A 22,238-nucleotide genomic window follows, 5' to 3' on the forward strand; every position below is an offset into this window, starting at 1 on the left:
GATTGCACTTGCAGAGACTGAGAAGCCTGGTAAGGAATGCAGATTTGCTTCTATGGAAATAGCATAGTTCTTTTTTTAAAACTGGTAACAAAACAATGGATGATATTAGTCTGTTAGTCTGTTAGTCGTATTCATGCACTCGACAACTAGCCACTGACAGTTAACAAAGCAAAATGCTAGGCATTGTAGGAAATAAAATTGAATAAGACATAGTACACTGCTCTCAAATCCATTTAAAAATTAGGATATAAGATCATGACAAAAAGAATTATAATACAGCAGAATATAAGTGCTACCAGAGTAGATACATGACAGTACTATGAGAAGAAGTAGGTAGTTAGTTAATGAATTGTAGTAACTCATGATATTTGGATAGAACCTTGGAGATAGGTGTTACATAGGTAAAGATAAGAGAGGACTCCTGGGAGGAAAACAGTATGAGCAGAAGCAGTTCGTTTCAACAACTATTGCATACCCACTGTGTGCCACGTCCTGGGTGATGGGGTATAAAGACTCATCACAGCCTCTGCCCTTAATTGCTTAATATGGGTGAGCAGAGCACTTGTTCTCAGGGACATTTGGGGAGATCCATTCAGGCAGAGCATTTATATATGAGAAAGTAATCGAATGAGGCTGGGAAGATAAATTGAACCAATATATTAATGAGAGCCTTAAATGCCGGACTAATTTATACTCAATTCTACTGCGTATAAGTTCATTGAAATCTGTTGCCATAGTTTTTAGCAGCGGAGTAAAATTATGACACTTGTGTTTTGGGCAGTCTAAGCTGGGAAATGTATAGAACAGACCTTAAGAAAGAGACTTTAAAACTAGGAGGCTATTATTACACTAATAAAGTATGGAGTGATAATAGCATGGGATAGCTGGTGACAGCAAGGTGACAGTAAAAGCTGACACATGTCAAGAATATGTTAATGCTGTAGTCATTTGCTCAGGGCTTAAGTGAGTTATCTCACTGAATCCTCACAATATCCCTGTGTTTTAGATACTGTTATTATTCCCAATTGACAGGTGAGTAAACTGAGCACAAAGACATGAAGGAGCATGCCCGTGATCCACAACTAATAAATGGTGAAGGCAGATTCAAGTGTACCCAGTCTCTAGAAATTGTACTTATTTTTTTCCTGTTTGTCTCATTTTCTTTTTTATTATTTAAAAAAATGGAAAACCAAAAGTGTAATTTTCATTCAATAAATATCATTTGATCCTTAGGCAGTTTTGTTGCAGAAAGTAAAGTCCACGATGTTAGAATGATGGTAGCAATTCATCAACAAAGCAATCAGTTTTCACACAGTTTCAATAACTGCAGCAATTTCCTTGAACTGTAGAAATTCTGAAACTGTGGAATTGTCATTTCAAAGGACTTGTTCTTTACTTGGCCTGAATGATGTGCCACTTTGAGCATCACTGCAACATAAGGATACTTAAGTGATCTGCAGCTGTCTGAGCTCACAGCCACACCCAGCTTCCACTGAAAATCTATTAGCTGGTTGGTGACCTTGGCCTTAGCCTCCAGCTGTGGCTCGCTACACCCCTCCATAGCAGCGTCCCGGAATCCCACCACCCCAGAAATTGTACTTATTAACCACTGGCTATAGAGTTGAAAAGAGATATAAATTTTGAAATTGCATGTCTAAGTAAAAAAATAGCTCAATTAACAAATACAAGGAGGTTTAAATACCTTTTTCACTTAAAAACTTTACCAGTTTGAACAAATGTTATATCATCACTTTCCTAAACCAGACTCACTGAAAAGGTTAGTGGTTTTAAAATTCAATAATAGAATTTTACAGCAGAATATATCTCAGAGAATACAACTTTACAGAAGAGGGAACTGAGACCAAGATTAAGGGAATTGCCCAAAGTCAAAAAGATAGCTAGGGACTGAACTCAGAGTAAAATCCATACCCCGTTTTCTGGCCTACTGTAACACAGTACCCTGATTTTATCATACAGAAAAGGATGTAACTCTTCCATTATACTTCCCATAGCAAATATGGAAGATCATACTGAGTCATAGAGGGAGAACAGTTTTTACTCATAAATTCCAGAAATATATGTGATTGGTTGCATACCTACTAACTCAAAATCAAAATTGTAAGGATATTAACCATTAAGCCCATTTTTCATTTTAACAGTTTTAACAGATGAGTTTATCTGCAACAGTGGATTTTCAGGCAATGACGTTGAGCAGGTCCACTTCTATATAATACCAAATTCTTAGTGAGCAAACAAAACAAAATCCTTAAACTACTTGGTACCTTACGATGATAAACAAATATCAGGGCTTGTTTTTTATGATGGGAGTGGGGATCACCAAAAGGTGTTCAGGTTTGAAATGCATTGCTGTCTTGAGTGGACATCTTTCCAGGAGAACTTTGACCTTTTTTCTTATCTCATTACCGGGTGTTTCTCCCTTTGCAGGAGCAGATTAAAAGCTTAGCCAGACCAATTTGCTCTCATTTATTTTATGTTATTGCCAGACTCAGAGACAAAGAACAAAAGGAAGCACACCCATTTCATGCCTTTTTAAATGGAATGGCACTCAGTATAATATCTTCATAACATTAAGTATGTAAGAGAATGTCCCAGGTTAATGTAGGACCAAAATACTTGGAGAACTCTGTGGGTTCAAGGCTAATGGAATGTACCAAGAGGGCCTCCATACAAGCAGAGAGGGGACACTGGGAGGCTCAGAGAGCAATGATGCAGGTTTCTCTGCCAGGAACAAGACAAGTCCACATAACAACTCTGAATATTTGTCAGTTATTTCCCCTTAACCCTCTCTAGCCACAGATTAATAATAATAATAATAAGAAGAAGAATGATGATGATGAAAGGAGTTCAGAAGTAAGAAGAAAATATGAACCAGTGAGCTTGTACAGAAAGGCTTGATTCACTTCAAATTCATGAGATTAGCAATTGATTAAAGATGAATGCATTAATAACACAGAGTTCATGACACTGGGGAGAATAAGAAGGATATCAAAGAAACACGTTGAAGTGGGGTGTAATGAAGAAATAAAGGAAAGCCAATAAAAATTTTAAAAGCAAAAGAAGGGGAGAAGAGAGAAAATGAAAGAAATTAAGCTGACAGGAAGAAACATATGAAATGCAGCTGTGATGCTCATTTGCTCTTCTTTTAAAATGTAAATCACTTCTGATTTTGAAGTCAAGGTCTTGATATTTTCCTGTGGAAATATAGCCATATACACTCTAAATAGTCTCTTCTACAAAGGAGAGAAAATTAGAAAAGATAATGTAGTTGTACTGTAAGGACTTAAAAAATAGTTCTAAAAAAGCTAAAGGCATTTCAGTGGAAGTTGTCTGCAACAAACAGCTTTAAAAACCTCCAAATTTCCTAGCCTGATGTAGGCACAGAGAGAGCCAGAGACTTGGTTGCCTGGCAACCGCGCTCATCACAGGCAGCTGGGGTAAAAGGAACCGGCTGGTGCCAAATGGCCTTTCACCTGCTTCGTTAAAGGGAAATCAGAGTGAAAGAGTTACCTCGGAAGGTCCAAAGTCCCCCTAGAGAAACCTTTCTCTAGCTTCACTTTGTTTGAGGAGTCACTTGAAGGGGGGTTGCTAATGCCTGAGTAATAAGGGGCGCTCTTTTTCTCCCCTCCCCCTCCTCTGGGTGCCATTCTGGACAGAGCAGGCTGAAAGCTTGGTGTTGGGACGTTGTATTGCAAGGGAAAGGAGATCACCTTTTTCTTCATTCCACCCCACTTCGATGTAAAAACAGAATATTTTTTATAGTTATTCCTAACTCGTGTGTATACATTATTAGTCCTGGTATTATCAGAAAGCAAATTTAATGAAAAAATGAGATGTTCATGAAAGGTCATCACTAAAAACGCTACAAGCATTTTTCCTGGTTTTCAGAATTTTAACTATCAATTTGTAGCAGAAAGTATTTAAATATATATATCTCTCTCACACAATTCACCTCCCCACTCCAACTGCAGAGTTGAGAAGTTGAAGAGGAAATACATTTTTATTCTCAACATGACTTTCCCAAGGCAGTTTTTTGTGATTGTCAGTAGCTATAGAATCATCCAGAAGACTTTGGTCAATGAAGGTGAAGCCGTGTCAAGCAGCTAAAAGGAAACAGGGAACAGCTTATCAGCACTCCTAATACTTCTCCCAGAGGGCAAATCAATTACGAAAGACTTGGGTCAAAGTAGATAGGAGGAATGTAATTTTGCTCTAAGTTGAAGATACATCTGACCGCAAGGGCTTTCACCTTCTCAGGAATGGCTGTGGGGACATTCACTGACATTACTTGTCTAACCTTATCTTAAAAGTAAAAACTCCCAGAAAATGTATTATGTGACAAAATGTGATCTATTTGGTCAACCAGTGGTTCTTAAGTAATTAAATGTTTAAGTAGATTATTTGCTCTTCTAGGACAGTTAGAGTGTTTCTGTAATAATATATTATTAAATAGCTTTTTAAAAATAGTCTTCATTTACAACGTTAAAATGGAAGATGATTTTTTTTTCTCTTTTTAAAAAATCTAACACCATAATTCTTTTGGGGAAAAGCAGTTTAGGGTGGAAAATGAGACCCTGAGGCCATAGGTTAGCATACAGGTCCTTAACCTTGGCTGTACTTTAAAATTACCTGGAGAACTTTTAAAAAACACTGATTTGCTACTCACAACCCCCTCTACATCAGGGCTGTGATCTTGATTTCACATCTGAGTCAATTCTGTATGAAACAGCATCAATATGTGCCCATGAACTAAGTTAATTTAGATTTAAAAGTTTTAAAGCTGTCTTATTTTCTGGGAGATGGACTTTAAGAGACTAGTTACAATATTGTAGAAAAATGAGCACAATGTTTAATGTTATTTATGCCTAATTGCTTTTCCCAACACCTGTGTCTCTCTAGTAGCCTTCCATTCTATGCTGTATCTCAATATTAATGTCCTAAAAGAGCTAAAGAGGCAATTAATGTTAGCAAAAATATTCTACATTATGTAGAAGTGTAAGTAGTAAAGCAAATGGTAGTTCTTACTGTTAGCATCCAGCCAGGTTACGCTTTGGTAGCAGAGGGCCATAATAGCTAGACTGCCACCGTACAACTCCAAGTGCCCACAATTTACTTTATAGAGGAAAAAATATATATATATATATATATATATAATAGGCTGAGCTATTTTTGCCAGAAAACCAATACATATTTCTTTAACTTGTAGTATCATTTTCTGATAGAATTTTTAGAGTGCGTGTAATATTATAGTGTCCTATGAAAGAAATAGAATGATTGATGTTGTTAATAATTCTCTACTTCTAATATTACTGATGAAAACTGGTGATTTGTATGCAAGAATTAGGATACATCTTTTGTCATTTGCTACCATACACCATTTACAATAATCTATAAATTTCATCATTCCATGCCTAATAATAGAATAAATTCTAGGCCATTCTATGTTAAATATACTTACCTGACTTACTGCTTCAGCTGACTGAGAAGTTAGTGCTATTGCTACCTAAGTAATAAGACTAAGAGATGCACTGGATTTTCATTTACCGAAAGTTCTATTTATTGGCTACAAACTGTCCCTGAGAACTTTGTCCTTGAGTCTTGTAACTGTTAGGGTTCCTACTTTCAAGGAAGAGAAATCCATTCTGTCTAACTTACTGGAAGGATGTAGGATATTAAGAATTATTAGGAAAACTGGAACTCGGGCTCCCCATATAGGCAGAAACCAAGCAAAGAGAGGCAGAGAGCATCAGGTGAGGTCACTCTGCAGAACCAATCTGTTCAGAAAGCAGCCATTAGCTCCACTGCCCTGAGCATTGTAAGACACCACTGCCACTGGGTGTTACTGCAGAAACCACCGGCTGCCACTGCAGTCATTGTTCTACACTGCAACTAGAACTAAGTTTAAAACTGCCCCTCCATCTTTGTATTTACTACCCCAGAGTCAATGTTCCTGCCAGAAGAATTCAGTCTGCTGAGCTATTATCACCTGCCCAGAGCTCTTAATGCCAGGGGTCAGGGGAAGGAAAGTTTTTCCTCCATTGGCTGCTGTACTGGAAGCTGGGGCCCTGTATCCCACCAAGATTCTAGGATGGGATATTTCTTAAAATACAAAAGGGATTTGAAAAATGGACAGCCAAGAAAAGGGGACATGTTTCTACCACACATCCCAAGGAAACACATGTAATAACTCCATCATCAATAAAAGTTGAGGGGGAGGGGGCATACATTCCACTGATAATGAACTTGTCCATCAGTAGGAGAAGGGATAAACCGGTATTTCATACAATGGAATATTACTGAGCCATTAAAAGGCATGAGGTACTGATATATGTAACAACATGTGAATCTCAAAAACATTTTATTTAACAAAAGAGCCAGGTAAAAAGAGTTTATATATAATATAGACATTATTATATTGATTGAAGTCCTCAAAAAGGCAAAAACCAATCTAAAGTGAAGAAAACAGAAGAGTAGTTTTCTCAGGGTTTGGAAGAGTGCCTGGACCAGGAAGAGGGATTAGAGAACTTTTCGGTGAGGAATATCTTCTATAACTTGTTAGAGAATGGGCTGTATGAGTATATTATTCTTTTCAGACCTCATTGAATTGTATCCTTTATGATTTTACCTCAAAAAGAAAACTGAAATATAAAACTCTAGTTAATAAGTTTGCTTTGCAGTTTATCAGTTCTAAAATTCCCTTTTGTGTATTCTAGGCTTGAACAAACAAATAAATCGATGATAATTAGAGCAAGGTTTCTCATTTACACACCTATATGATATTTTTTCATTCTATTCACTGAGAAGGCAGAGGAACAAAAACACAGCAGTAGCAATGGCATGCCTACTTTTCAGATCCTGGTTTATAAATTCCATTCTCCACTAAAGGGAACCAGGATTCCTAGGAAAAATAGATGATATCAGAGCTAAGGCATGGGAAGTACAAGACAAGCCTTGATGTGACAGAAAGTAAGGAAGTAAAGATAAAGGAACAAGTCAAACGAATACATGAGTCAGCTCAAAAAGACACCCACTGGTCAAATCTGGGACAATTTGACCACCAAAATAAATATTGATAATAATGGATTATAACCTGGTGAGTAAAATAAAAATCCATGACTCTGCACTGACATAAATAAATAGATGAATGAATAAATAAATAAATAAACAAAATAAAGGAGGGGGGAAAGGAAATGAACTTTTTACAGTAGAAATCAGACCAAAAAATGAAGAAAGAACGATGGAGTCAGAAAACCATCAATGGATAGCAAATCTAGTACATAAAAGTTTGATAAACAGTATATTTACATAACCTCAAAGTATCTCTCCACAGTTACCTATTGATTAGGAAGGAAAAATAGTGACTTTATCATGGAGAAACCTGGTGGACACCACTTTACCCAAGCAATCAAAACTAATATCACTAATATTAGTGCAGTCTGAGTTGTGTGCCACAATATGACTCACTGAGAAAGCTAAAATATCATTTCAGTGGAGTTCCAGACAAAAATGCATAGCCTGAAACTAATAACAATGAAACATCAGATAAATGCAAATTGAGGGATATTCTGCAAAACAACTGATCGGTAACTTTCAAAAATTTAAGGCAAAAAACACTAAGTATGGCTGAAGATCTGTTCCAAATTAAAGGACACCAGAGGGACATGAAAAATAAATGTGATCCATGTTCCTGATTTGGATCTTGAAGAGGGAAAAAATAAGAAAATGGGGCTTCCCTGGTGGCGCAGTGGTTGAGAGTCCGCCTGCCGATTCAGGGGACACGGATTCGTGCCGGGGTCCGGGAAGATCCCACATGGCACGGAGCGGCTGGGCCTGTGAGCCATGGCCGCTGAGCCTGCGCGTCTGGAGCCTGTGCTCCGCAGCGGGAGAGGCCACAACAGTGAGAGGCCCGCGTACAGCAAAAACAAAAAAAAAAAAAAAAAAAGTTAACAAAATGTCCTCATTTTGATAACTATGTTGTCAACAGGTAGGAGAATAAACACGTTCTTAGGAAACACACAGTGAATTATTTAGGGGTAAAAATTCGTCTCTCTGAGTTACCTTCAAATGATTCAGAAAAATTATAATAATATGCAAGTACATAGAGAGAAAGCAATGGGACAAAATGTAAATAATAGAATCTGGGTATGGTATAGGTTATATGGATATTCCTACTTCCTTGTACTGTTCTTGAAAACTTTCTGTAAGCTTGAAAGCATATCAAAATAAAAAGTTACAAACAAATAAATAACTTATGTCAGATCCTCTCCCTACTCCCCCTCAAGAAAAAGCTGTCCACTGGAGAGACAGTATTGAGTCAAAAAAATAGTACAAAAGAATAGTACAAAATTCCAGTGTTTCTAGCTCCAGGGTCTATGAAGGATAGCTCCTAAACAAAGGATGGAGGAGAGCTCTTCTTCCGCTCTACAAGGAAAGGTCCCTGAAGGTAACACACGCCTTCCTCTCAAGTCTGGTTCTATCTTGTTTGATTGCAAGAGTAGGAGTAAAGAAGCAAGAATCAAGCCGATTATTCTTTTACCTTAGGGGAAAAAATCTTTTATTGTTGATGAAAGACTTTTGATGCCTTTCTTATAAATGCTAAAGAAAACTTGTTTTAAAGTAGCTGGATATTTGTAAGCCTATAGCTATTCTGAAGACTTGAAACGCACACAAAGGTTTGAGCACTGTCTATCACTAAATGTGCGAGGTTTAAGCATTCTGTTTAATGAGATCAATATTCTTTTTGTTTGAGAAGAAAATGGACTGAGTTTGCTGGGAGTGGGATCCCAGGACATTTGCACCCTTTTCCTTGCTAGAAAATTTCTTCTATTCATTTATATCTTGTGGTCTATAGCTTTCATGTGTTAAGTTACAGCACATTTTTCACTCATTAATGAACTCTGATAAGAATTCAACCCTTGAAGGTAATATTTATGACAGAGTCACATTGCAAAGGATATGTGTATTTTAGATAAGCTCTCAGTAACTCTTGAAAAAATCCAAAATAATAAATTATCTGTTCTTTTCCAAATTTGCCATATTTATTAGAAGTGACACTTTCTGTCACTCATTAGATCTAAAATGTCTAGGATATAAACTTATCATAAGAAGACATTCACATAGTCTTGACATTAGCTCAGGCTAGTCTGGTGGGATGAAAGACACTCTCTCTCATTGTCTATTTTCTTATAGTTGATTAAATATTTTCGAAGTTAAATTCAATTCTCATTGGAGTAAAAATTTGTATTGGACATCTTATAATTATACCATCCTTTATTATCTCTCTGATTGTTGGTTTCCTCATGTGTAAAATGGAAATTATGAATGTTACATGAAATAAAGTGCTTAGTACAATGTCTGGTACATAAGTGCTCAGTAAATGTTACACAGTTTATTTTATATTACACAGCTTCAAGTTGAGAGTACCATATTGAACACATGTTTATCAGCTCCAAGATTAAGAAACAAGAGATCTCAGAAAGATTTTAGCAGCTAGAGCAGCAAAATGACATTGGTAATTAGAATCTCAGGCTCTTGCCATGCAGGGGGGGAAGTTGATAAAAAGTTAGCTGGTTTCTACCACCAGCCCTTTCACTATCCCAGTGGAAAGATCTGATCCAGAGGATGGCAGAAAATTACAAAGAAGAAAATAGGTGTGGGGAGTGGGTGTAGGAGACAGAAGGTAGCTTGAAATTCTATGTTCAGTACCCTCACCTCTCCTACTCCACTCCCACATACTGAATACAAGTCTTCAGGTACTCCACCCCGAGAGGCCAGAAACTGAAGGTTTAATCACTGGTAACAGATGAAAATAAAATCACTGGAATATAAGGTACATTAGTAAAGCAAGAATGAGGCACATGCTTGAAAATAAGAGTAATTATTGACCCACTGTACACATAATAGCCTGATTCCAAGACCTCTGCCCCACCTTACACAGATTACTAGAAACCAATGGTCAGGCCTCAGGTAGAATAGTAGAGAATTTTTTTCTGTAGATATTAAAATATTCCAGAGGTAAACTTCCCTGCATTGAAATTTGGGGGCCTGGGTGACTGGCTGCCATTTGGGCCAATTTCACAAGAGTGAGGAGTACTCATTACAAGCACAGAGATCACAGAGCTTCCAACCAAAATTGGAGAGCCTCGTTGTTAAATAAGAATGGTCACCAAGAATCATGAAACATATTCAGAAAGGCTCCAGATTATAAGAGGGAGGCCAAGTAAGCAAACCCAGAAAAGAAATTCAGAGGAAAGATAATGCAGGAAATGCAAGAACATTTCAAAATTAAACACAAAATGCAAATTAACACATCAGGGAGATACAAGTTTTTGCATCAATAAAAATGGATGATATTTAGAAGGAAGAACTCTTAGTTAAAATAACATTGTTGAAACAAAAATTTCTACAGAACTTTAGAAGTAAAGAAAAATGTCAAGAAGATGGCAAATGTGAGAGAAAAGCTAAGAGCATCAAACCAAGAGCTCAACCTATTAATATGAGTTTCATAAGAGAATAGAAGGAATGTCATGGGCATAAAAAATATTTTTTAAAAAGAGACTTTTTCAAAACTAAAGAGTATACATTTACAAATTGAAAGAACCAAAAAGAGTACCAGTATACTTAATATCTTTATCCAAAACAAAGCATATTGTCATGACATTTCAGAATACTATGCTAAAGAGACAATCCTAAACAATTAATAATAATAAAAAGAGATCACATCGAAAGATGGAGAATTAGAATTACTTAAAGATTTTCAAAACCAGCACCCGATGATTCAGAGAGGCAATAATTTTCAACCAAAATTTTTTTTCATTTAAGGATAAAAGTAAAATAATATTTTCAGTCATGCAAAGATTTACAAAATTTGCCTTTGTTTCTTAGGCAGCTGTTGGAAAGGAGTGCAGAATGAAAAAGAAAATTCTACACAGGCATTCGTGCCAAAGTTTGACAAAAATACTATTTCCTTGTAATTTAAGTAATAGGTCATCTATATAGAAAGGAAGAAAAAGGGACAATCTATAAATGATAAATCAACAAAATTTTAAGCATTATTATTTAAAATGATAAGTTAACCAATATAGAAAATAAAAAGTGATAAAAATTATATTGAAAGGGGAAAAAAAGGAGGCGGGTGGTGTAAGTAAAATGAAATTTTATCACTCAGAGAAAGGCCATAGATCACGTTTGAAATTAATACACAAAAACAGTTTTGTAAACATATCTTCATAGGCCTATAATTGGGATTTGGATCCGTAGTGACATACCTGAAGAGACTGCCCATTTCCCATCTTCTCGTGGAAGCAAAGTTCTAAGAGAAGATGAGTAGATTAAGAGAAATGGTTTAAATTACATTGAATTGTCAGAGGGTGTCCATTAAGCATCACGTCTTAAATAGCGGGAGCAAGGTTCCAGGGGCAGTGGAAGCCTGCCCTTGAAGTAGATCACTCTCTAGCTGCCAACACTGGTGACATCTCAGGCAGGATATGGAAGAGAATACAGTTCACCTATTGGCTCTAGAGAGTTATTCACAAAGCAGAACTAGAATAAATATTGAGAAAATGCTAATACTTAGAGCATATGATACTAAGTATGGTTCAGCTCCACCCCGTGGGTAGCCCAGCGGAGCAACAGCAGGGATAGCTCGGCCATTTCTTTCTCTTCAGGAGGCACAAGTCACTACGGGCGGCAAAGGATAGCTGATCATGATTATAGGTGTCACGTCCACCTACACTGCAGTCAAATCGCTTTTGGAAAATCTGAGACACACAGGAGGTGGGGTGTGCTGAGAGCCTACCAGTCAGTTAGGTGAAGCTACTTGCTCTGTGGGCCTAGGCACAAGCTGTTAAAGCAAGTCTTCCTGGAAAATCCTCCAATTCAAAAGACCTAAGGGGACATTTTTCTACCTAAGATCTAAGATTATCACTACACTGTAGTTCTCTCTACAGTCCCTGATGGAATTGTGAGAATTCGCTGGATCCCATGTTGGATGACAACTGCACAAAGCTCTTTGTTGTTATCAGCCAAGCCACAGATAACTGCAGAAACATGCTTTTTTTGTGAGTGACAAACCCTGCAAACGCCAAGCTTCGTGAGTGAGAGGCATCTCAGCGGGGACGGCTGCAGTCAGTGGCTTCAGATAGCACATCACAGTGCACTTTCCTCAGATGATATTATACACGCACCCCATCCACATCGTCCTGTAATGTCTGCATAAATCGGAGGGAAGAAAACTCTAGAATCAAATATGAAATATGAGGTATATAATTTGTGCTTCATAAATCTGAGTTCTGTTTGTCCTGCAGCAGTATAAATTTTTTTTTTTTTTTTTTTTTTTTTTTTTTTTTTGCCGTACGCGGGCCTCTCACTGTTGTGGCCTCTCCCCCCGCGGAGCTCAGGCTCCGGACACGCAGGCCCAGCGGCCATGGCTCACGGGCCCAGCCGCTCCGCGGCATGTGGTATCTTCCCGGACTGGGGCACAAACCCGTGTCGCCTGCATCGGCAGGCGGACTGTCAACCACTGCGCCACCAGGGAAGCCCAACTGTATAAATTTTTAAACCGAGGATCTTGTGGAGAGATCTATCGTGAACATATCGGATTGTACTTCTCTAATTGTAATTCCTCGAGTCTGTAATAACCCGTGAGGAGGAGCAGGACATCCCGTGACAGGCTCCACTCTGAGCGCCAAGTCTTTCTCTGGCTTCAGATGTTGTTCCTGTCGTCATTGTTTCCAGCTTAAACACTGACCCCTGAGTGAGATTTATGCTTTATACTTCTCTTTTTCTCTCACTCACCCTCTTTCCCTTTGTCTCTTCCTGATCTGTATCTCCGGACGTTGATCCCTGTCTGCATGCTGAAGGGACCCTTCCCTTCCATGCTCTAACCCTTCCCGGCTTGCCCTCTGCATGGCTGGATTTGTATAGCTGTTTCAAAGTCTGGCTCTATTATTTATCTATTGCTGTGTACAATACATTATCCCTAACTTGGTGGCTTAAAATTACAATAGCAGTCATCTCACAGTTTCTGTGGGTCAGGAGTGCAGACATGGCTTAACTCCCAGGCTCAACTGGGAGAGACGCTTTTTAAAACTCACTCCTGGTATTGTTGGAATGATTCAGATCTCCGTAGCTGCTGAACTGAGGCCCTACTTCCTCACGGGCTGCTGGCCAGAAGGCCTCCCTCCATTCGTACTGTACGGACCTCTCTATAGAGCATCTCACAGTGCAGCATTGCAGCTCGTCCCTGACAGTGAACGAGCTATAAAGCTAGAGGGAGTGCTGGCAAGATGGAAGTCACTGTCTTTTGTAATGAAATTACAGAAGTCATAACCAATTAATTTTTCTGTATTCAATTCATCAGATGCAGCATCCTAGACTCTCGCTTTGTCCTTACCATAGGTTCTATACTCACTGAACCCTTGGTTTTAACCATTTGCCTGATTCTCTAATTTTCTGTCCTGAGCAATAGGAATAACTAACATTTATATCTTGTATGTGTACAGATTACAAAGCATTTTCCTGTAAAGAACTGGGTTTCAGGAAGAGAATAACCAAAAACCAGAAAAATAGTGGTCAGAGAAGTAGAAGCATCCAGGTAGTGCAGGATCATAGCAATGAGTAGTTTCAAGCATGCAGTGGTCAGCCTTGCGCTTTCCACTTAAAACTAGAGACACCAAATCACCACTGAAGATCTAGGGTATTATTTGTAAAACGCAGAGTTTTATCATTTGGTTCTTTTTGTAAGTTTAGTAAATCAGGTATAGTTGATTACTATAATAAACACAGAGAATTGTGAGAGTTGTAAATCTTAAATAGAAAAATACCACATTTATTTTGAATATAACCATAGAAACTGAATTAATATCAGGCCTCTTTGCTTATTAAGGTCAGGTTCTGACAGTGGTTGCTATGGTTGTGTTTGATGATTTTCATTGACTGCATAACAATTAGAAACGTTTTTTCTGAAAACCGATTTTTCTGGTAAAAGGGAACTGAAGTGAATTCAGGGTCCAGCCACCTTTTATACTTTGATCGAACACTTCTTTCACAGTCATAGTCATAGCAACACATAAAATCAATCAGCAGAAAATGCTTATTTATGTCACATATGGATTTTCCAACAAATAGATTATGAAAACACCTTCATGTGGATAATAACTCAGAGTAAAAGTGGACTGTCTGATTCCCAGTAATTACAGTCTGATGTTGCTTTAATCACGAGTAAGTAGTCTATCCTTAAGAAACTAACAAGCCCAAAGCAGGTCAGGACACAAAGTGTGGCTCACATGAGGAGATAAATGGGAAAAAGAAGAGATAGTTATTTTATTCTGTCTTGTGTATTTCCCCCTCCACCATACCATACTGTATTGATTTAGGTGTTTTTCATTTCAATAAAGGTATTTAAGTCACAGCTGATGGACAGTGTTTGTATTCCATGAGCACACTCTCACAGATTTGGATTACATACAGATGAAAAATGGCCCATACGGCTTTTGAACAAAATGAATGGCTTGCAAGCCCTGAAAAATTCCAGTGGAAAGGTTGTCATGCTAAAAGGTTAATTCAAATTTGACTCTGCATGATGGACACTTTTATTTATAGAACCTTTGGCTAATTTTCAGCAGCCATGTTTTCTTCTAATTAATATGAACAGCTAATAGCAATCAGCTTTAAAGAACTGAATATTTTAGAGAAAGGGATGATTAATAGGCTTTTTAATAACCATTTTACACTAGGTGTCTCCACTAGAGAACACATAAAACATTTGTATTCAGCCATTGGCTGGTTCAAATGTCAGGAAATATTAAGGTGGAATAAATGAGAAGTGAATTATTTAAAGCTGTCTAAAATAAGTCATTGATATTATCATGTAAATTTGATATTTCCCTAAAGGTTCTAGAATCATTCTCTGACATGGCATAACTCATAAACTCAGAGAAAGTGGACCATTAGAAGCATTATTTTTAAAATGGAAATTTCAGTATTTATTCACATACATAAGATATAACAGCAAAGCAGCAAAAGTTTGTCATGGAAACGTTATGTATGCATTCAGACAGATATAGAGATAGGTAGGTAGGTAGATAGAAAGATAGATAGATAGACAACAAGAATCATTTCATCATTACAACTTCTGTAGGATTTAGCAAACTTTTCCTCAAATCTCTGAGAATGACCAAAAAACTAGTTGAAAATCTAAAGTGGAAAAATGGAAAACATAAAAAAAAAAATAACTATATGCAAGGGAAGTAAAGTTTAAAAAAGAAAGAAAAGGAACGTATCAGAAATGTAAGTTTCCCAGATAAATGTCCACTCCCACTGTGACAGTAACAACCAAGCCATCCCCAGCTCCTCACCCAATTTCTCTTTTCTGCTTCTTCCTCAGTAATAAAACCCTGCATTTCATCTGGGTATACCTTTTTAAATTAAGACTACATATCACCACCTTCTAGGAAGCTAACAACAACCAATAGCTTGATCCTGACCAATGGAACATAAGTGGCAACAGTGTCCGCATCTCCTGTGACCTGTCCATTCTTTCCTTTCTGCCGACCGGAATGCAGATGTACGTGCTCTGGCCAGAGCAACCTTCAGAGGTAATAGGTGAATCTGGGGATGCCGTGCTGGTAAGACTGAGCAATAAAATAAAAGGAGCCCCGGTCTCTAATATCATGGAGGGTCAAACCAGTCCTGAATTGCTCTAACTTATAGTTGAAGGGAGAAAGCAGTTTCTACCTCAAATTCACTGTTGTTTTTTTGTTATTGCTGTTGTTGTCTCTTTAGGGTGAACAAAATCCTAATTAAATCACCTCTAAGATGTAAATTTATTCTAGAGAAACAAGTCAAGCAACGTTTCCACAGTGTAAGATACACTACTAAACTTTAAAAACCAAACATACTGTCTCCATGGAGAGACGTAAGTGCACTAGACCAATCATTCTGTTTCCATGTACGTCAGAATCACCTGGAGGGCTTGTTAAAACACAGATTTCTGGACCTCACCCCAAAAGATCTGATTCAGTAGGTCAGCTTGGGGCTGAGAATTTGCAGTCCTAATAATGTCCCAGGTGATGCTGACGGTGCCTAACTAAAGGACACATGCTGGGTCTCATTGTCCCAGAACACACCTCCACTTCTAACATATGCAAGATACAACTGTGCCTTGACCTATCATCAGGCTATTCTAATTTCTAAATGTCATGCAAGGCCACTTTCAAAATCCTGGAATACCTTACCATTCAAACAAGCTCCACATCTTCATTATTTTAAATTGATTACAGCTTATAAAAATAGTGAAACGAATATAATACAAAGTCATGTTTTTATTCCTTATTTACTGTAATAGATTTAAGTTCCACTTCAGAAATCAGGTAAAATATAAACAATCTAAATTATAGAAAAGGGGTTTGGGGAGGGGGATAGTATAATTACCAGATCATTTGTTTCTGAATCACCCAGAGCACTTATTAAAAATGGAGGTTCTGGGCCCCATCTCACAACTACTGTGGCAGAATACCTGAAGGTAGGATCTAGGAATCTTTGATTTAACAAGCTTACCAGGTGATTCTTATACACCCAAATGTTTTCTAATCATTGATCTTCTTGAAATGTCACCAGAGGCACTAACTCAGACTCTTGGAGGAAATTTTTCAGCCTGACAGAGCATGAAACAACACCCAGAATGCCCTACATAATGCTGCAGGCAAAAAGCTTGAAACCCACTTGTAGTAACCAAGGGGCAGTTGATGGCATGAGGTAGCAAGCAATCACCACAAGAAAATCATCTAAATAATGGAATCCCTCTATTGAACACTGTGTTTGAAAAATATTTTTCCCCAAGGAGGAAAGTGGGGAGTGGGATGAATTGGGAGACTGGGATTGATTTATATACACTACTGATACTATGCCTAAAATAGATGACTAATGAGAACCTCCTGTATAGCTCAGGGAACTCTACTCAGTGCTCTGTGGTGACCTAAATGGGAAGGAAATCCAAAAAAAGGGGATATATGTATATGTATAGCTGATTCACTTTGCTGTACAGTAGAAACTAACACAATATTGTAAAGCAACTATACTTCAATAAAAATTTTCTTTTAATTTTTTTCCCACCCAGATTCATACAAGTATATGAAATCTACCCACCTTGTCACAAAAGGTATTGTTCTATAGAAGGCCTTTTGCAGAAGCCACTAGCAGAGATGTTCATATTGAGGAGAAAGCAGAGAAAGCCTCATCCCCATTTTTTCAGCACTGCAGAGACCTAAATAGTAGCAAATAGATAAGAAATAAGACACACAAATGGTCAACAAGTAAGGAATCTGATCATGATATTCCACCATTTGAAATCTTTTTGGGCTCCCCATGGTCACGAGAGGGAAGTCCAAGTTTCCTAGTACAGCAAAAAAGGGGCCCTTCATGACCTCTCCCTTTCTCATACCTCCAACTCCACCTCTCACCATCCCCCTCCTCTTACTTGCACCACATCAGACTACTTGCAGTTTCCTCTAATGTGCCCCATTCTCTCATCTCCAGGCTTTCCCCTCTGCTTGGAGAATCCTCTCTCCAAATCTCTACCCACCCACACCTTTTCTTCCTGGATAACTCCCACTCATCTGTCAGGACTCAGCTCAGTACCACCCCTTTGTGGAAGTCTCATCTAAAAGCTCCATCTTCCTTCCCTCACTCTCAGTATACATACTAATGAATAAAATTACTATTCCCTAGCCCCAAATTATGAACTATAAATCTGAGCAATGGGAAACACTTCTGAACCATAATTCATCCTTGATACACTCTTCCACTCTATCATCTCTATCATGTGATTACAAGGAGTATTGAACAGTGAGTGATGTCCTGAGGAAAACTAAGGAACAGAGATTTTCCTTGCTGCTCACTCCAGCCAGCTTTCAGGAGTGGGAGAAAGTCATCCTTGGAGACTTCCTCACAGACATCTTGGATGTCTACAGATCTTCTCTATGGCCCAGCTATAGGTTCAGAAGAACCTGGCTTGGGAACTTTTTGTGGGTAGTGGGCCAGGGTATGTAACTAAGCTGGTGTGCAATGAGAAGGCCTTTGCTGCCTGGGGCCTCAAAAAGAAAAAAACAAAAACAAAAAAAAACGCCTTTACTCAACCAGAATGCTATTATTCCCATGAGACACTTACTAAGAGGACCTCATATTCTGGGTGTTTCCTCTTGAGCTCCATTTAATTTCAACTCTCTTCGAAACTTGCCTATTCTAAAGCTAACCTCAAATTCCCTACTAAAAAAAATAGTTCATGCAGATATCAAGAAACAGCCAGATGAACATGGCATATGGATCTCAGAAGTAGAGGCACCAGCAGAGAATGAGGTAAACCAGAAGATTCAGGCAGAAAGCGCTGCCTCAGAGGCACTTCTGGACTCAGCCTGATTTATGGTCTCAGCAGTATTCTAGTGTTCAGGTACTAGCCGTCACCTTCCTGTGCCAGGCATCCAGCCAGCCTATTGTAAACAGCCACAGGCCGGGGAGAGATGCCCTTTACCTAATTAACTTAGCTAACCCAGCATCTCTACCTCCTATGTCACCTGCCTTCCAGGGTTCTGTTTTGGCGAAAGCGCTGCCCTGGCTCAGCTCTCCACTGAACATTCAATCCCGGCATGCGGTCCTGGTTCCTTTCCACACATGCATACCCTAGGTCTCAAATTTGCTACCTGGCTTCTCTCTCTGCCCTTCATTTCCATGATTTCAGAATTTTTATGCCTCCCGCCATGTTGGGCACATCACTAGGAGATGGGTTTTCAAGCTAAGACTGACCATGATGTATTTTAAGTTTCATTTCATTTTTGGTCAACTCTATATGTTTCATGCCATATTGTAGACTCTGTGCCACTCTAAATGTTCCAAGTTAAATTTCTACGTGCTAAGGCGTAGAAATACCAGAACTGACTAGATGAAACCATCAGATTGAGGAACGCCATAATGTGGGAACTTGGGCATGGTTCCTACTGGGGTGTTATCTCTTACAAATACCTCATGAATTTCTTGGTCTGCCTGTCATCTGCCCCACCAGGGCTTCTTATATTTTTCTGGCAATATTCATATGATGGTATTGATGTTACTTACAGTTTTAAATTACTTTAAATGTTTGATCAATTTGATTTTGAGCTACTTTTTATTATTATCAGTATTCATTAATTTGGAATTATAAAATTCAACTTTGCACTTACTACTGAGATTTATTTCACTGATCCTTGTGCAGAAAGAGTGCTTTTCTCTTTCCTAATCCCACTGGGTAAAATGTAAACCTACATGATGAATGGAAATATTTCTCTCATCACACTGGTCACCCTCTTAGGAACTTTCATCACTTTATAGTCTATACTTTGAAAAATCTCTTTGTTTTACATTTCAAAGTAAATTCATCATAGAGGATGCCAGCTTAGAGCAAAAGGCAATAAATGATTCTTTATCCAAAGACCAGGAAAAGCATTAATTATAACAGAATGGTGCAAACCTCCCTACTCTGCTTCAGAAGCATCTCTCAGTTCTTTTCCACTGGGGTACAATCTAATACTATGCACTCATATTTTGGCCCTTACTGTTGAAAAGAAGATGATAATAGCCAGTGATATTCCTCAGGCTAAATCTATCAAATGTTTATTCTAGCAGACTTGACATATGATAGATTTAACCAGCAATACACCCACCTTTCTTTCTGTCTGTCTGTCTGTCTCTCTCTCTCTCTCTCTCTGTGTGTGTGTGTGTGTGTGTGTGTGTGTCTGTTTCCCTCCACCCCTGCCACACACGCAGTAACTGTCCAGATCTGATAGAATATTAAAAATAGGTATTTAGATGACCTATACTCAAGTATAAAATCAGAGAATCGAATGTCAATGAAACAATTTTCTTCTTTCCTTCTTAGAAAGTAAAATTTCTAAACTTAGAAATTTTAAATTGCTAAAACTAAGTTTCCTGATGATATTTTTCCCTTTTCATCTTATTTTTCACAGTCAAAATTCCAAGGTAAAAGAAATAAGGTAAAATTTCTACTTGCCTCTTTTCTGGTATTTGAGGAAGTTGTTTTTAAATGCCAGTTGTCATAGCAGCAGGGCAGTGTTCCAAGGCTGTCTGTCAGACCAGTTTGACTGTTACTAGTAAAAGCTTTTCCTCATTGTTTTAGTCCTTCTTATATTTGGAATTATATTGAGAATCTTGTTGATTGATAAAGAAAATATTTTTGGCTGTATTTTCACTAGGAAAAACATAAGTTTATACTGAATTATTGAATCAAAATATGAAATTAAATGATTATTTTGCTTAATTTCTTTTCACCTTTGTGACAGAACTACTATCCCTTACTTTCCTTGATCCCACAAATACCCTGGTTTGTTAATATTTCTTTTTTTCTGCATTTTTGTTACTTTTGTACAAGTTATTTTCAAACTTCAAAACAAACATATGCCTATAAATTCTGTGAACATGAAAAAGTTTTTCAATAATGCCTCTTGGAAACTAAATGCTAATTCCCACCTTACAATAAGAAATCTCAAATGGTTTCGGGTCTACAGGAAAAAAAAAACAAGCCCAGAAGATTCTCTGCTCTGAATTTTCTAGCTTAGAAATGTCTAGTAACTTAATCCAAGTCCAAGGAGAAATTTTCTTTTCCCATTTCTAAGTTCTATAGTGAATCTGATTCCATGTGAGTTAATTTATATGGGATAAAACTCCACAGTCATCGGGATCATTTGAGTACCATAAAAAGAAAAATCAATCCAGAATAACTGATCAGTGATAATTTTCTAACCAAGGATTACAGGTTATATTTGTGTTAAAGCTTTCAGGAAATCTCTTTGTGGTTTTATAACATCGGGAGAAGATTGTGAACCTGTCTTTTCCTCTCCCCCATACCTTCTCATTTCCAAGATTGGTTGGTAGATGAGCTCCCATTCTCTGTGTCTGAGGCTACATCTTTGCATGGCAGCAAATCACCTTAGTTATTTGAGTAAATCATAGCCATTTATTTAACAAATATTTATGGAAGGCCTATTTCATGTCAAGCTATTTGCTAACCCCTGGGGCTACACAATCTGATTAAGTTTCTTGCCCCCATTGAGTTTTCCATATATTGGGAAACACAAATGACTTGTCTGACAGTCAGGATCACCCTGTCATCCCTATTGAGTGGTGGGAAAAGTGACACCTCTGAAGTCAGATGGAATTAAGTTCAGATTTCTCTCTGCCACTCACTGGCTGTGTTACTTTCAGAAAGTCACATAACCACTTTGAGCTTTAACTTTTGCAACAGTAAGTAAGGATAATAACACCCTGCAGGAGTCTATTTAGTCAATAAAATTTTCTTGACATGACTATATGCTAGGCACTTTTCTAGGTTTGGGGACTATATTATAAACACAGCAAAAATCCCTGCTCTTGTGAAACATATTTCAAGAACACTGCCTGCCACTGTTCAATAATAATAGCTATTGCCATCACTGTTATAGTATATTTAGTAAGTGTAATTCAAAGAGAATTACCAAGAAAAAATGTTTGCCCTCTCAGATTTTACAATGAAAAATACAAGTACAGACTGAAAATAGGGCACCTAAAAATGCAAAACATAGAGCAAGCAATATATCCAAAGTTGAAATGTATCCATTTCAAATAAATGCCAGGAGTATGAATTTGAGTGGGGTGTTAGGATTAATATTCAATTATGAGGGGATAGCCAGAAGAATTCAATCTGAGCTTGTGCTGTGAAAACGAAGTTCCTGTCGCACTACTCAACATAGAAAGGTCAGTCAAACCATGTTCAGTTTGTACCAGAGCTTGCACATGGGTCTCGAAGTGCAGGCTCCCTCTCACCTGGCTGATTTAGCTACTGCCATGGCTGAAAGTGTAGCTGGTCCACCGTGGAGACTGATACTAAATTCTCAATGCGTTAACACCTCTCTAGGAGACCAACCAGCCACTTTGACAGAAAATTGGTTATTTCAGATCTTTTCTACTCCAGAAGGGCAGCAAATCATTCTTTAATAGAATTGGTACCTATTCTGGGTATAGGTTGGTTCTTGCGTGCAGGCCCTTGACTAGCACCGCTCTGTAAGAGCTTACAGAGTGTATGATTTATTATCATGGGACCCCTCATAACATCACCACAGGCCAAGGGACCCACAGGAAAAGTGGTGCAATGATGCTCACACACAGACTCCCCTGGTCCTTCCAAAACCTCATCACTC

The 22,238-nt window shown here is 38.0% G+C and overlaps 1 pseudogene; it reads right to left on the reverse strand.

Moving 5' to 3' along the window:
- Window positions 1-1,307: 1,307 nt before the first annotated feature.
- Window positions 1,308-1,561, reverse strand: LOC114896362 (annotated as a pseudogene).
- Between the last annotated feature and the right edge of the window lie 20,677 nt (window positions 1,562-22,238).

Source organism: Monodon monoceros, unplaced genomic scaffold, assembly GCF_005190385.1.
Source record: "Monodon monoceros isolate NGI ecotype Baffin Bay Population unplaced genomic scaffold, NGI_Narwhal_1 Super_Scaffold_15, whole genome shotgun sequence".
Lineage (NCBI taxonomy): Eukaryota > Metazoa > Chordata > Mammalia > Artiodactyla > Monodontidae > Monodon > Monodon monoceros.